Raw genomic sequence first — 13,948 nt, forward strand, 5'->3', positions numbered from 1 at the left:
AGCTGAGGCACGAATTAGTGTAGGGGCCTGTGCCTGCAGTGCCAGTACATGGCATGTGTGTGTGCAGGGCTGTCTGTACACCTTGTAGGTGCGAGTATGCAGATGTATACTTATGAGACCCCTCCCGTAATTACAACAGGACCCTCCACCTTCTTCCCCGTCGCAGGGTCTGGACACCTGGGAAAGCTGCTCCTGCTGGATCACTAACCGTCTGGTCAGGATTTGGATGGAATCCTTCATGTTCCAGGTTTGGCAGGGCTCTTCCAAGAGGGTGTCACATGACTGTCAGAATGCCCCCTCCACACCCACTAGCAACACATTAACTGAAGACCTGCTGGTGCTCATGGGGAACCAGAAGAGTGGGCAGAAAGAAAGTATCTCTGCAGACTAGATTGGAATAGAGAGGTGGGCAGACAATTTCTCCATAGGCCAGGATCCAGCAAAGCATTTCTTCACAGAACAGGGGGCCCAGGAGACAAGCAGCAAGCCGCAGGCTCAGGCCTCCTCTGCAGCACTCAGCCGTAGAACTGCTCCAGGCCCTTGCATGGCTCCTGGCAGCCTCCTCTCTGGAGTGATGTCATGGGACACATTTAGTCTGGCCTCCTGCAGAATGGTGCATCCAGTTACTCTTCCTCAGATGTCTCTGCTACTTGTAAATATTTTAATTCAAAAACCTGTGCTGGAGCTGTGACAGACTACAGTTTAACTGAGTATTTCTGTTTTCCTCTGACATTGGCTTGTCTGATTTGAAGGATGGGGACAGGACAGCCCTGGGTCTGGCTGTGGATCATGGCCAGGTATCTCTCCTCTCTAGGCCTGTTACCACCAGTGTAAGGGGACTTGTTTTTTCCCTTCCTGGGCTCCAGAGGTCTCCTTCCTCTCTGTGGGTCTCCATCTATAGAGCAGGCCTGGGCAGTGGTGACTCTGAAGCTTCCAGACTGCATGAGTATGGCAGCCATGGAACTCAGCAAGAGGGAACCCAGGGCCCAGAGAAATGGAGGCTAGGCTGGAGGGTCCTTGAACTTCTTAGTAAGGTCAGCCACAGTAGTGGCGTCTGTTTTCACACCTATATCCTCCCAGATCAGCACTTCTGAGAGGGTGGGCAGGCTGATCCTGACCATGTTTTCAGCCCTAGCACAGGGTCTGGCCCAGAGAATTCAGAGAACACTATTCCATTCAACAGAGTTGTAGACTGAAGTCCAGAGAGGAGAGCACCTGCCTCAGGTCACCAGCAGTTCTGGCCTCCAGACTCCCTTTCATTCACTCATTCACCTGAAGGAGTTCAGAACAGACTTCCTCAAGATGTGCCGCTTAGACCCGGGCCAGGTGGCTCCATCAGTTGAAGTGTCGTCCTGTACACCAAAAAGTTGTGGATTCAATCCTGGTCAGGGCATATACTAGTACCTATGTTGTGGGTTCGTTCCCTGGTCAGGGTGTGTACGGGAGGCAATGATCAATGCTTCTCTCTCACATCAATGTTTTTTCCTTTCTCTCTGTCCCTTCTTCTCTCCAAAAAATAAGTAAATAAATACAAGATGTGTGTGCCACTATGGCATGTACATTTTTTTTGAGCTGAAGCCATTGGAGACCCTGCAGGCTCACAAGAAACTTACCTCTCCCTTCAAGAATTTAAATTAAGGGCCTTGCCCATGATGAGTTATCACCAGCCAGAAGTACTTCTTATGACCTATTTTATGGCAGGGAAAACTTCTAATGACTAAACATCTGCTCTTCTTATCATTCTGCAATGACCTTCTTCCCCTCTGAAGCCCCAAGGCACCTGACCTCCTCCTTAGCTCAGAATGTCACATGTATCTCATTTTAACTTCCTGTTCCTGAACCTCGAATGTATGTGGGGTTCCAATGAAATTTGGTCATTTTCTCTTATCAATCTGTCTTATATTTTTAAAGATTAGACCAGCTGGAAGAACCTAGAGGGATAGGAATAAGTTACTTCCTTCCCCAAACACTCATTAAGCTAAAGCTAGGATGTGGGGAGACAAAAAGAAAGAGAAGTAACAGCAACCCAGGATGGACACACATTTGATCCAAGCCTAACCCAAAGAAGACCTCCTGGAGGGAGAAATATTCAAGTGGGCCAAGGAAACCACTCCCAGCCCTGGCTCTGATTCTGTTATGCTGTGCAACCCTGGGCAAGCCCTTGCCTCTCTCTATGTTCACTGGTACAAGTTAGGGCTGATCTAGAGGCTTCTGAGAGTAAGGACTCATTTGCTGTGACTCTGCTGCCTCTTTTTCACCACAAGTGACCACCCTCTGGTTGATGAGGCCCAGTATCCAGTCTGCTAGTGGCCCTAAGAGCCAGCCAAGGACGGCCTCAGCCGCTCTGGGCTCAGGTCTCCTGCAGTTAGGACACCCGGGCCATGCTTCTCTAACAGTGGTGGAGCCTCTGTTATTTGAGCTTGCCTACATTTTTTAACCCTCTCCTATATTTTGATAGTTTCCCAAGGTAAAACCCAGAAAACTCTCTTTTCCAGCCTCCCTTGCAGGAAGGGGTGGATAAGTAACTTATACAGTACCAATGAGATACAGCCCCATGAGCCTTTGATTCCAAAGTCAGCGATGAGCAGAAGAAAGTCCTGCAAGTGGTCTCCATCTTGCTGATACAAGGCTGGTAGCAGAAGCTATGAATAGCGGATGGTTTGGGGAGTTGTTCCTAGAAACCAAGATTTGACCCTGTTTTGGAACCCTCCCAACAATACTGTAGAACTACCTAACATTCTTTTATATGCTCATCTTCTGCTTAAAATAGTCAATATGGATTTTGTTTGCAACCAAGAACTCAGACTGACCTACTCATGATCCCACTGCTAACAGTCTTTCCAGGCCTCTAGAGGATGTGAATATGGGCAGAGCACACAGCATGCTGCACCCCCATCCTATCACTGCTACACTGGGAGATGGAAGCTCTGGCCGGTGTGCCTAGGTGAGCTGAGCCAGGCCTTTGTTTCTCTTTACTCTGACAACCACCAATCTGGAGAGCTGAGCCAAGAACTTGAAACACTATCAGAGCAAAGTCTTTGAATATATGATGAAATGGTTGAAGAGTTATAAGCAAATGTTCAACCCATGTCTTTTATTGAATAGTAGTGTCTCCCACCCACGATTAATAAAACTATTCAATGTAGAAATGTTTAAAAATACAGAAAAATATAAACTAAAATCACTTAAACAACAACTAAAATCACTTGTAATTTCATGCCCCAAGGATAATGGCCAGTGCAATTTTGTGTGTTTCCTAATAATAATACAAAACATTTATATAGTGTTTAGTGTGTGCCAGGCATTATTTCTGGCATTTTACATATGTGCTATGGACTGAATTGTCTTCTCCTCATTCCTATGTTGAAGACCTAACTCTCAATGTGATTATATTTGGAGACAGGGTCTTAAGGAGGCAATTAAGGTTAAAGGAGCTCCTGTGAGTGGAGTCCTAATCCAAGAGGACTGGTGTCATCATAAAAAGAGACAGAGACGCTAGGGATTGCATGCACACAGAGCAGAGACCACGTGAGGACATAGCAAGAAGATGGCTATCTGCAAGCCAAGGAGAGAGGCCTCAGCAGAAACCAGCACTGCCAATGCTTTACCTTCAGACTTCCAGGCTCTAAAACTGTGAGAAAATAAATTTTTGATTGTGTATGTACTGGGGATGTAGCTGTGAACAACCAAGCGAAGAAGGCCCTGCCCATGTAGAGTGCACTTGCTCTATTGAAATTCCATTGCCCAGCTGTCAGACATGAATTAACCTACTTATGTGAGATTTCTTTTAATTAAAAATTCTCTGATGAGCCAACCAGACAGACACAAGCAACTAGTTTATTTTTGTTTTTTTAAAGGTTAATAAAACAACTAGTGGGCTCCTGGCATTTCCCCAGAGCCATAGAAGGACAAAGATGAAGGCCTTGGAATTTGCCCTGAGTCCACAGGGTTGGGAGTTAGGGCTGACCAAGTCACCAGCACTGGTCCCTGAGGAGACAGACACCTGTGCATATGTCTCCCACCATCACAAGGTCAGGATTTAATGGGAAACATGCATCATTTGTAAGGCTTTGCAAATGAAGCACAAAAATTTGAAGAAAAAATAGATGAATTTTATACCATCTGCGGGTAGGGCAAATCTTGTTAAGCACAACAAAGAAGGCAGAAACCACAAAGGAAAAGACAAGTAGATAAAAGATATGACTATTTAAATGTCTGCATGTTAAAAACCACCATTAAAAAATTTTAAAGATAAATAGATAACTCGCAAAAAATATTTATACTACCAGCCACAGAAAAAGGCTTTGACATGGAACAAATCAAGAAGATGAAGATAAATAAGCAAAGGACATGGACAGGCAATTAAAACCAAAGAGAGAGAGAGAGAGAGAGAGAGAGAGAGAGAGAGAGAGAGAGAGATGCTGCCCTTCTCTGCCTGGCTGCCCACCTAGGTGAACTATGAAGCTCACTGCCTGAATATCACCATCTATTTTGTGTCTCTTTCCTCCAAAGACTGAGGTGGAGTCCCCCATCCCAGACATGTCACAGGGGTGCTGATCCCAGTTAGATGGGGGAAGACCAACATCCATAAACCCACCTCACTCACCTGGAAGCCCCAAGCCCTGCCATCACTATCCTCATTTACCCAGAATCCAGACTAGTTCTCGGGGTGGCCACCTAGGGAGCTCAGCCCAGGGCTTGGGCAGAGGACCTCAACAATAAAAGTAGGGTAGAGGTCAGGAGAATGTGTGAGCATCTGAGGATCTGACCACCTGCAAACCCTTTTTGAAGGGCAGCTTGGCAAGGTGTGTTACAACCTCAACAAATTCTTAACCTTTCACTACCACTGGCCAGTTTGCATAGGAGTTCACACAAAGGAGAAAAAAAACAGGACTTACTTGTTCACGGGGATTGTCGTTGCCATATTATTTACAATAGTGCCAACTTGGAAAGTAGCCAAATGTCCAATCACAAAGCTGCATCCACTTCTGTACACTCATGGGATAGTGTATGCTCTGCTCCCCATAAAAATGATGATGCAGAAGATTGCACAGTGACACAGAGAGATGTTTGTGGCATGTGGCCAACTGAAAAACACAGGTTATAAAACAGTACATTCAAGGTGACTCCAATTATGTTTAAAAGCATTTACATATTCATGGAAAAACATGGAAAAAGTTAATAGTGGTTATCACTGAGTGGTGGGATAATATGATCCCCCCCCCTTTGCATTTAATTGTATTTTCCAAATTTTCTACAATGAATAGACATTTAACAAGCAAAAGTCTAGAAGAAGCCATTTCCAGAGCCCTGGGGTGCTGGACAGGGAGAAGCAGGTCATGGGAAGATCATTAGATAAGTCAAAATGATGTTCCTGCCCACGGCATGAACTGCAGGGTCTGAGTAGAGGGTGAGTGCTACTGGACTCCTCACCTCCTAGGTCTCTTGGCATCTGCCCCCGGCTCCCCCTTCTCTAGTGGCCATTAGATGACAGAGCTGGGCCTGAGCAGAGAGCTCAGGGCTGGAGGTGGCTGTGAGGACCTTCAGAGTGACCCATGCATCTCAGGAAGATGTTCGAAAAGGAGGGGAGCAGGGCAGAGGCAGACCCTTTTAGAGGTGGTGGAAGGAGGAACCCTGGAGGAGGGCCAGGTGCCAGGGAAGTCAAAGATGAAAATGTCCAGAAGAGCAAGGTGCATCCCCTGGAGACAAGTGGGACACCTCCCATTCTCAGTGCTCATTACAGGGAACCAAAAAACCAATGCCTGGGGCAGTGATGGCGAACCTTTTGAGCTCGGCGTGTCAGCATTTTGAAAAACCCTAACTTAACTCTGGTGCCGTGTCACAAATAGAAATTTTTTTATATTTGCAACCATAGTAAAACAAAGATTTATATTTTTGATATTTATTTTATATATTTAAATGCTATTTAACAAAGAAAAATCAACCACAAAAATGAGTTCGCGTGTCAGAGGTGTCATAGGTTCGCCATCACTGGCCTAGGGCACCACCTACGAGGAAAATAAAGTAGTGCTTGGAAGAGCACCCTCAGGGCTAAGGGAGAAACAGCACAATCCAAAGCACTTCAAAGGTGGGGGAAACCATTGGCTAGAAATCTTCGGGTGGTGGCTTCTCCCTGGCCCGGTGCTCAGTGGTTACAGTGTTGTCCCGATACACCAAGGTTTCGGGCTCATAAGAATCAACCAATGAATGCATAAATAAGTGGAACTACAAATTGATCTCTCTCTCTCTCTCTCTCTCTCTCTCTCTCTCTCTTCCTCTCTCATCAATGAATAAAAAAGAAATCTGCTGGTGGCACCAGAAAGGTGCAGAGGGGCCTCTGCCTAAAAGAAATGACCCCAAGGACCAGAGGCTGATCACCCAGAAAGGCCAGCTGTCCCGTCCTCCCTAACCCTGCGGAGGCCCATGGAGGGGCAGGGACTTGTTCAAGCTCTCACAGCAAATTAAGAGGAAGACCAAACTGAAACTCAGGCATTCTGACTCCCAGCCTAATGTACCATCCATTACCCCTAGGGAGAATTTTTTAAAATTTGAAAACATAAATAATCCCGGTATTATATAAATTATTTAAAACTATATGAAACATTATTTGTCGTCCAATTCATTTATGATGTAAATATAGAGAATTCCAAAACTTGGTGTGATATCAATATTTTAAGCAACTGAAAACATAGGCCAATATCAGATATAAATATAGGCACACAATTTTCAATGAAATTTTAATAAATGGATTAAATGTGTAAGATGAATTACATTAAAATAAAAGAGAAGCTATCTCCAGGGTGCCAGGATGACATGGAATAAGCAGCCGGGCAATACCTAAAGATTTGTTGAGCATCATCCAGGTGGAATTGCATGGTGAGCTCATATTTTAACCCCAGCAACTCTAAGATATAAGCATTCTTTATTATTATCTAAGGTAATAAGGATTATCTCTGCAGCAGCTTCTTTGAAAAATGTTGCCCTCACTATGCCCTTCACTCCCCTGAGGGGGGAAGAAGAAACTTTCCTCTACTCTACTAGGTTCTTTTTCCCTAGGAAATAATTAAATCAACACAAGACAGATTAATAAAAAATGACCAAATTTAATTACATATGTGTGTATGAAACTCCACATACACGAGAGGTTCAGAGACAGAGTTAAATGAGATATATGTGACGTTCTGAGCTAAGGAGGAGGTAAGGTGCCTTGGGGCTTCAGGTGGGAGGAAGGTCACTGTGGGATGATAGAAGTTTGTCCTGCCTTAAGTTATTTATGGTGATAATGCCTATTATGGGCAAGGCCCCAAACTTAAATTCTTTAAGGGAGAGGTAAAAGTTTCTCGTGAGCCCACAAGGTCACGAATGCCTTCAGCTCAAAATAATTCACACGCCAAAGTGGCACATTTGGGGGAGGCCTGTTCTGAACCCCTTCGTCATCCACAACTTTACAACAGGAGCTGCCGTATTCACACAGTGTGACTCTGTCCCCTGGTCACTGATGATTCATCCAGGTGACCAATAACTGGCCCAAGAGCTAACCCACCTGAGCTCTTCCCTGGGAATATGAAATTAGAATTTTAGTCCTTTTATGCAGTCAGGGCACATGTGCAGAGAACATAAAAAATGAAGCAAATATGCCCAGAGATGCAGAGATGAGAAACAGAGGAATTCATAGTTGAGTTCCCTATAGGACCAGGGAGGGGTGGAGGAAGTCAATCCAAAAATAAGTAAGTAAGTAAGTAAGTAAGTAAGTAAACAAACAAACAAACAAACAAACAAACAAACAAACCAGACTAGAAGAGGGCTCAATGCTACTGGACTCCTGACCTCCTGGGTCTCTTACATTGCATCTCAAGACAAGTCCCAGGTAAAGATGTTTAGCCAGTCCACGATGGAGCCTGAACTTGTGATGGCCCTCATTTCTGACTACACCCACATCCTTGAGCCTAGTGTGCAGAGGCCCAGCTGCATTCCTGCATCTGGAGCATATGAGTTACTCCCCAGTGACCCTCTGATCAATCTTTAGCTGGCTTGAGTAGGTTACAATTGCTTGTGGTCACTTGTAATATACATAATTTTTCAGATGAGGATATTGAGGCTTAGAGAGCTGAAGTAACTTGCCTGAAATCCCTCAGGTCAGATATTTGAACCCAAAGCCATCCAACTCCTAAGCCTGTGTTCTTTCCATTCTACTTATTAATAGAAAAACTGGCAATCTTATATAATAAAGAGCTAATATGCAAATGGTCATCATGCCCTTGCACCCTTGTGCCCTCACACCAGGGCTGGGAGATCTGAGGCCACACCCCCCACCCAGCAGGGCTTGATGAGGGACCTGAGGCTGCACCCCCTGCCCCAGTGCTGGATTGGGGGACCTGAGGCCGTGCCCCCCACCCCGGCGCCGGGCCGGGGAACCTGAGGCTGCACCAGGGGCTTGAAGGGCCTTGACAAGGGACCTGAGGCTGCGCCCCCCCCCACATGGAGGGGCTTGACAGGGGTGGGGCTAGCCGGGTCTGGGTCTCATGCGATTTCGAGGCGCACGTGGGTGGGCGGGGACTTGATTCTGGGTCCCACAGCGTGCCCCTGACTCTGACAGGAGGGAGATTTTCATATACATTTTACTAACTTTCTTTCATCTCTGACACTTCTATTACAGAGAAAGGGCAAATAGCAATATTAAAATATTTCCTCTAATTAATTCCCTTTAATGTACATGAATTTTGTGCACTGGGCCAATAGTAATCATATAAAAAGGAATCCACAACAAGTCAACATTGTTTCTCAATAAAATCTCAAGATTATGAGTTGAGGATTTCTTACGTAAAAAAAGGAAAGCAAGAGTTAATTTCTTGGAAAGAGAAGATTGAATTCAGGAGCCAGTCTATCTTTTAGTGGGTAAAGGTGGCAAGTGTGAGTGAGCCCAGCAATCAGAGTCCTTCCTCTCCTCCCTGAAGCCATCACAGCCTCCTGTGGTTTGTGCAGGGGGCAAACCCGAAGGGAAGGAAATAGAATAACACCAACCACAAGCTCTTGGTGATGATAGCAGGGAATCACCCAAAATACCAGTGCATCCCCCATAAATGTGCTGTACAACTCCAATCCCATTCAAAAGAATATAAAAACTATATATTTGATCTATAGAATGAAATCTTCCAAACAAGGAAAAGGTAATAGAATGTAAAACACCCAGGACGGACAGGCTGGGCCAGGTGTTTGGGGAAGACAGGACAGTTTCAGAGGGTGAATTCCCAGAAACCAAGGAGTAAAGAGTGTGGGCGGTGACTCAACCACCACAGCCCGAAACCCACAGGGTCACCCGTTCCATGGAGGAGAGGCCTGGTGCCCATCACCTCCTCCACTCCTTTCCATGGCAGGGAGGCCTGGTGCCCACCTCCTCCTCCACTCCTTTCCCACTCCTTTCCACCAAGGAGAAGCCTGATGCCAGGGTGAGAATTTGCCGGAAGCCAGTCCACCCTTGCTGCTTGACACAGTCGCTGCAGGGAAAAAATATCTGCACAGCTTACGTTTCAAGGGACCTGGCGTATATGGCATATGTTTGCTCCCCCTCTTAGCGCTATGTGTTTTAACTAGGGCCACCTCCCCGAGAAAGGTTGTTTCCCCAGGTGAGGATTTTTCCCTGGAGTTAGGGATTAACAGGACTAAGGAAGAGAATAAATCAGTAAAACCCCCTAGTGTTACAGAAATGCCATGTACTACTTATGAAGAACTTGGACTAAGACTGTTGCCAATAAATTTGGGACTTGTTGGGCCCACATCCCCAGGGGTCTGCCCACCAGGGAAAGCACCAAAGCCTATACCCCTGGAGGCCCATTGACACAGGGCAGTCCCAGGGAAAGTAAGCAGCGAGGCTGGGAGGACATAACCTTTACTGGGTAGGATAATCTCCTTCAGTCACTTCCTTGTAGCTTATCAGTAGAGCAGTGACCTTCGAATAGCCCTTATAATGGAACACAGTGATTAACCTAGACAAGATTAAAATCAACAGAACTAGACAGAGACAGGATTTTTGGCAAAGGTCAGATAAGAAACTATGGAAATGAAACAAGGAACTGTAGGTTACCCAAAACATACCATGATGTGATTATAGAGGCATGCTTATAGGATCAAATGGTATATATACAGATGTAACAGGACAATAAAGGGAGAACCTGGCTAGAGAACCTGGCTATGCTGATCATCTGAACGCTGTCTCCGTGTCCTTCCTTCTTCGCCGACTCCATCCACACCTTTGGGAACCCCTGGACCTGCTGGGGCTGGACCCTGGCAAGAATTGACATTTTTGTAATATTTAGCATTTAAAAAATATGTTTTTAAATTGATTTTGAGAAAGAGAGGGAGAGAAACATCGACCGGTTGTCTCCTGCATGCACACCTGCTGGGGAGTCTTCAACCTAGGCAGGTGACCTGACTTGGAATCAAACCAGTGACTTTTCAGTGCAACTGAGCCACACTGGCCAGGGCCAATATTTAGTATTTTAATCCAGGGATATAGTTCATTTCTCCATTCACAGAAGTGTCCTTTTACATCTTCTATAAAGGTTTAGAGTGTTCTTCATCTAGATCCTGCACATATCTTGTTAATTCCCAATTATTTTTCTTTTTTGGTGTGCTCAGTAGTTGGAGCATTGGCCCACCCACCAAAGGGTCATGGGTTTGATTTCCAGTCAAGGTCATGTACCTGGGTTGCAAGTTTAATCCCCAGCCATAGTGGGGGTGAGTATGGGAGGCAACCAATCAATGTGTCTCTCTGACATCAATGTTTCTTTCTCTCTCACTCTCTCTCTCTTCTCCCCTCCCTTCCTCCTTTCCACTTTCTGTAAAAATCAGTGGAAAATATATTCTTGGGTGAGGATTAACAAAAAAAAAGTCAATTCTCCCCAAAGTTGTTTCTATTTAATGCAATCTCAATTTTAAACTCAACAAAAACAGATTTAAAGAACATACATGTATAGTACTGGCCAAGAGATATTTTTGAAAGGAGAATAATACTAAAAATTAAAATGCCACAATAAATAATTAATAACACAAACTTAAGTGGTACCAGCACAGAAGTAGACCAATTGATTAGAAGCTCAAATACTAAATGAAGACACTACATGAAATTTTAAAATTTTGCAATCCCCAAATATTTATTGTATGAGGAGCTCTTACAAGTCAATTAGAAAAAACACATCCTAAAAGAATAAGGGGCAAAAAGATGACTAAGCAATACAGAAAAAAATACAAATGGCTAATAAACAAATATTAGTCAATATTACAAGTAATCACAACAATTCAATACAAATAAGGTACAATTTTTTCTATAAATTAGCAAAGTTAAAAACATGATAATAGATTCCATTGGAAAGAACTGAGGACATGGGTATTGATCAGCCTTTCGGGGGGTTGGGTAGGAGGGCAATTTGGCAAAATGTATAGAATTTTAAGTGGGCACATTCAATCCAGCAATTCTATTTCTAGGAATTCATCTTCAGGAAATAATGTGCAGAAATAGTATCTTTATATATAAAACCCTAAGCGACTGGATGACCAGACGACCCAACAACCAGCCAGTAGCTATGATGCACACTGACCACCAGGGGGCAGATGCTTAATGCAGGAGCTGCCCCCTGGTGGCCAGTGCGCTCCCACAATGAAAGCGCCGCTCAGCTGACCTACAGGCGCCAGATGCCAGGCTCACGGCTGGCGAGCACAGCTTCAGGGGGCGAACCTCTCCTGTAAATACTCCCCTGCATGCCCCTCCCACCTGAGGAGCTGGCGGGTAAGGCTGGCTGCGACTGCATGGAGGTCCACTGATCCCCACAAGCCAGGCTGAGGGACCCCACTGGTGCACGAATCTGTGCACCAGGCTTCTAGTACAATATATTCAGTGATGTTCAGTATGATGTTACCTAAAGTATAAAAAATTCAAGAAAACATTATCAACAGCAGTGGGTTAAATACACATAGGACAAAATACTATGCAGCCATTAAAAATAATGGCAAAGAGATTTTTTTGTAGTTCATAAGCGTGATGATTGGGTACTCATGCTCTTGTGTGAGAGGTGCCTCCCTCAAACCTTGCTGAGACTTCACCACATTGCTGGTCTGAAGTGAAAAGATAATAATAATGGCAAAGATAATACATATGACATCAGAAAATGGTTACATTGCGTCAAGTGAAAACAGTTACAAAATCCATTCTTCTAACAAATATTTATTGAGTGACTACCATACGCTAGTAAATAGCAGTGAACAAACTAAATAAAACTCCTGCTCTCATGGAATCGAACATTCCATTACCAATTTTGTAAACGGAAATGTAAGGTATGGTTCCAATTTTTTAAAAAGTAGATGTGGTTGGAAGAGCGTCAGGAAAGACACAAACTGATGTGTCAAAAGTGAGTGACTGACCTTGGCCGATTTTGCTCAGCGGTTAGAGTGTCAGCCCGTGGACTGTGAACTGAAGGGTCCAGGTTCGATTCCCAGTCAAGGGCATATACCTGGGTTGCAGGCCTCATCCCAGCCCCTACCTGTGCAGGAGGCAACTCCCTCACATCAATCTCTCTCTCTCTCTCTCTCTCTCTCTCTCTCTCTCTCTCTCCCCCTCTCTCCCTCCCTCCCCACCTCCCCTTCCTTCCCTTCTACTCTCTCTAAAAATCAATGGGAAAAAAATATATCCTCAGGTGAGGATTACGAAAAATAAAGTGATTACCTCTGAGTTTGGGATTCAGGATGATTATTGTTACTTTTTTTTGGGGGGGGGGGGTGCTTTTCTGAGTTTTCCAAGCTTTTATTTTGTTGTCATTCTTTATTTTTTTGTTTTTCTCTTTTCCAAATTTTTTATAATAAACGTATATTACATTTGTGGCCAGAATGAAAACCAAAATGTCACCTTTTTTCCCCCAAAGAATGCAAGTAGACATATATAATATGGCTTTTCTAAAAAGGGACTTTTTTTTTGTAAGTGCATTGTCCACTGTAACAGAGAAGACAGGCGGAATGAGGGTGGGCTGCGACTCAGAATGGAGGTGAGGGGGCACAGGGCTTCCCCTTTCAGCAGAAGTGGGATCCAGATAACAGGAGGAAAGCAAAAGAAATATCCTTCGCCACAAAATGCTGACCCTGATTACAGTGTATTTCCCGTGAGTCAATCCTCTCTTCCCCAGGCATGGCTGAAGCCCAGGTCTCCCCGGAGCAGCCAGGGAGAAGACCTGCTTTTCTGTGCTCTTCCCACTTCAGTTCACTCCGATCCATTCAGCGCCTCAGCCAAAACCCTTCAACTCATCCCGGACTCCTTTCAGACTCTCACACCCCATGGCCTGTCTGACAGCAACTTCTTTCAGCCTTGCTTTCAAAATAGATGAGGAGTCCATCCATGCCTCCCCTTGTCCCACTGCTGTCCCCTCTGTCACAGCGGCTAGCCGAATCTTTGAGAAACCTAAACTAGATCATGTCCTTAGCCAGCTTTAAAACCTTCCCATTTGAAATAGGGTTGAGAATCCTTACCAAGCCTACAGGCTCTATGCAATCCAGCCCAGCCTACCCTCCTGGCTTACCCCTTCCACTGCCCCCTCCCCAACTACACTGGCCTCCTCTTCCCTAAAGACGCCCCCTGCCCCCATGGGAAGCTTCGGCACTGCTCTTCTGTATCCCCATGCTTCCCATGGTTGCCTGGCCCCTCCTCATGGTGGCCTTGCCTGAGGACTCAGGCTCCAGGTACCCACCTAGTTAATTTTTTTAATGACACTTATCACTGCCTGAAATTATCTTGGTTGTGCGGATACAGTTTTGTTATTGCTATATCCTGAGACCTAACATTCATTGCGTTTGGACCCAGTGTGAATTCCAGCAATGTTTGTGGCCACCACAGCAGCAGAGGTTCGTTGAGGCCTCGCCACGGTGGGGTGCTCTGCCCCACTGCAATGAAAGCTAGAGTTCTCGGTCA

At 45.1% G+C, this 13,948-nt stretch overlaps 1 non-coding gene across 1 annotated transcript; it reads left to right on the forward strand.

Annotated features, from left to right (window-relative positions):
• The first annotated feature begins 12,010 nt into the window (after positions 1-12,010).
• LOC111828213 lies at positions 12,011-12,114 on the forward strand. Its single transcript, XR_002832009.1, has one exon. It is a non-coding gene; the product is annotated as a small nucleolar RNA U13 (small nucleolar RNA).
• Positions 12,115-13,948: the final 1,834 nt, after the last annotated feature.

The sequence above is a fragment of the Myotis lucifugus genome, unplaced genomic scaffold (assembly GCF_000147115.1).
Source record: "Myotis lucifugus unplaced genomic scaffold, Myoluc2.0 scaffold_300, whole genome shotgun sequence".
Lineage (NCBI taxonomy): Eukaryota > Metazoa > Chordata > Mammalia > Chiroptera > Vespertilionidae > Myotis > Myotis lucifugus.